This window comes from Tachypleus tridentatus, chromosome 5 (genome assembly GCF_004210375.1).
Source record: "Tachypleus tridentatus isolate NWPU-2018 chromosome 5, ASM421037v1, whole genome shotgun sequence".
In the NCBI taxonomy this organism is placed as follows: Eukaryota; Metazoa; Arthropoda; class Merostomata; order Xiphosura; family Limulidae; genus Tachypleus; species Tachypleus tridentatus.
The window spans coordinates 51275516-51278581 of record NC_134829.1 but is presented as its reverse complement, the minus strand read 5'-3'; the positions used below and the strand labels follow the sequence as shown (position 1 = coordinate 51278581).

At 43.2% G+C, this 3066-nt stretch overlaps 1 non-coding gene across 1 annotated transcript; it reads right to left on the bottom strand.

Annotated features, from left to right (window-relative positions):
• Window positions 1-2521: 2521 nt before the first annotated feature.
• On the bottom strand, window positions 2522-2594 carry TRNAV-CAC (transfer RNA valine (anticodon CAC)). Its single transcript has one exon. It is a non-coding gene; the product is annotated as a tRNA-Val (tRNA).
• Window positions 2595-3066: the final 472 nt, after the last annotated feature.

Genomic DNA, 3066 nt, shown 5'->3' with positions numbered 1-3066 from the left:
GAAAGTAAGACGTAGATCTCTCACCCTCCTCAAACCAACGAATATGAGATCGAATCCTCGCCCCCTCTATGGTATCGTGATCCAAAGTCTCCAATGCATCTTCAAGTTCATACAATTTGACCTTAGACCTACCAGGGAAACGGGACAGTTTTCGAAGCTCACGATTGATGGACGACTCAAGCTGACATTTGCGAGAACGGGATGCCCGCGCACGAAGAATCGAATAACGCTCGGTAAGTAAACGGAACGCGCATTTCAATTGTTCATACCACTTAATTTTATCAGTCGCATAGACTGACCAACTACGACTTCTGGCGATCAACAGCTTAATGGCTTTCACATATTCGGCATCCCTCAATAACTGGTTATTGAAGTGCCAGAAATTAGGTCCTCTGACAATTGGTCGCAGAGTAAGGTCGAAGCCCAATAAAGCGTGATCTGTAGCAGGAAACCACAACGTACGGAAACGTTGGACAGTCCCCTGCAAGGTAGAAGAAAGCAAAACCCTATCAATACGAGACGACATCATCTCACCATTAACAAAACGCTTCCATGTGAAACCAGATGTAGTCGGCGATATGAGTGAATGCGCATCAAGCAAATCAAACCTATTAAGAAACTGGACAAAAGCCGAACGGCTGGCGTCACGGTAGAAATGGACCGGAAATCGATCGCGTGCCACATCCACCACACAATTAAAATCTCCCACAACAAGCAATCCCGTGCAACCATCCAAACAATACTCCAAGTTTTGGAAAAATTCCCGTCGCTCGGAGATATCGCGAGGAGCGTACACAGATGATAACAGATAAGACAAAGACTCGAAACTGAATTTGACTGTCAGAACCCTACCCACCCCATCAGAAGAAACAGATGTAACATTATCACACAAAACTGCTGTACCAAGATGGCAACCCTTGTCGGCCAGAAGTAGAATTATTAAAAAAAAAAAACTACACCTGGCCAAAATTTCAGAACGACATCATAAAAATTATCAGTGAAAAACGTTTCCTGTAAACAAACAATATCAAAATTAGTAACAAAGTAATCCAGGTAATAAGCCAGCTTACTAACATTACGCAACCCATTACAATTCAAAACTCCCACCCTTAGTAAATGTACCATGCTAAAGAGAAAGTAAAGGTACAAGAATTGAAAGGAAACTGTCACAAACACAAAATAACAAGAATAAATGTAAAGATCTAAGCAAACATGCACAAAGTTAAAATAACAATAAATGACAGTTTTACACGAACTGAAACAAACAAACTGTCACAAAAAACACATTTAAGGCTGCGACACCGCCTTCGCCTTCGCCCGAGATATCCGTAGTATTGGCGTCCGACACCCGTTTTCGTCCACTGCCCTTCTTAGAAGTGTCACCAGGAGACATTGCCACCACACTAGCATACCTCAACGACGAGGAAGAGGCACCTCCACATCGCCGGCGGTACTCACACCACTAACCGGAAGTGGCGGGAAGTGACGATCAAAATTGCGACTTGCAGCAGGGGTGACTACTTGCCCGTTCCCTGGCCCCACCAGAAACCGTCGATCGTCGGGCAGAAACATCGTCCACCACTCGATGGGTAGCTGCAGCCTTCTTTGAAAGGGGAACCTCCGAATCAACGCGTGGACAAACAGAAATGGTGTCAACATCATGAGGCACTGCACGAGAGGGAGCAGCCGTGTCTACTTCAGCGGCGTCACGAGAAGTAGTAGGCGTGGCCACTTCAGCGTCGTCACTAGAGGAAGTTCGAGGAACAACAAGCTTGGGACAACGTTGACGGACGTGTCCCTGCATATGACAATGTCGGCATATAAACTGGGGGCAATCGCGATATAGATGATCCGCCCCAAACATAAATTACACACTTTTGACTGGCGATCATGCTTCACTTTTAACATTACCGCCTTGCCCAAAGGATCAAAAACTTTCACTACGTACGGCAAAGAGATACACTTCTCACTAAAAGACACACGAACATGGCGTATACCTAAGTATATGCCCTGGTCCCTCTTCCACACAATAGGGCTTTTCACTTCACAATCATAATCTTTAAGTTTATTTAGTATAATATCATCGTCGATATATTCTGGGACGTCCAGAAAGGACACAGTAATAGTACGTTTAGTGACACCATTAGCCGAACAGTGCACACCATTTACAGTTAGACCAGCATCTATAGCCAGGTCCACATCGTCGGGAAGAACAAAAGTTACCTCATATCCACCCGGGCGAGGAACTACAGCAGTGACCGAAGCAGCACCAAACGTAGAAATAACAGAATGGATAACGTCTCCATGGCTTGAAGTTGTCGTTTCCACAAAAACTGTACGACGCATAACTTCCATGACCTTCTTGGTTGATGAAGACATCGTCAAACAACTTGAAAAAATAAAAATCAAGCAAAAAAAAGAACTACACGCTCACTAGGCTTAGCTGTTAAAGTTACACTAAGGCAATCAGGAGCTCGAAAAACACGTCTGTACTCGATGACGAGAACCGGCGCTTTCAAAATGTGCCTGCCAGGGATCGAACCTGGGACCTTCCGCGTGTGAGACGGATGTGATAACCACTACACCACAAGCACCTCCCTTTCGATTTTTTTGCTGTTCAAGTTTTCAAAATGAAACGATAACGTTCCAAAATTCTACTTCGCAGTCTAAACAAACGCAGATATAATGACAGCTTAAACAATAACTATAAATAATATAGCACTCTCCTTTGTCTACCTAGGCAAAAAGTATTTTTCCAATGTGCTTACGTGTCTTTAAAACACTTTATCGAGCCCACAGTATTCAACGTTTACACACCTCGTTCAATTGCCCTTAAACGTGCAAAACGCAGAGTTTTGTTTCCTCAGTCTTTTCTCTTTCTATCCAAAACTGAACAGAACATTTTCATAGCTTTAATTTCTCTATCAGAACTACTAAACAATAACGTAATGAGCGATTTAATACGTTTATTAAATCCATTAACAAAATTAGGGATCGTCTTAAATAATATTTAATCTTCGTTATTTTGTGACCAATTCTGGGATTCCACTCTGGCTGATGTTTCCT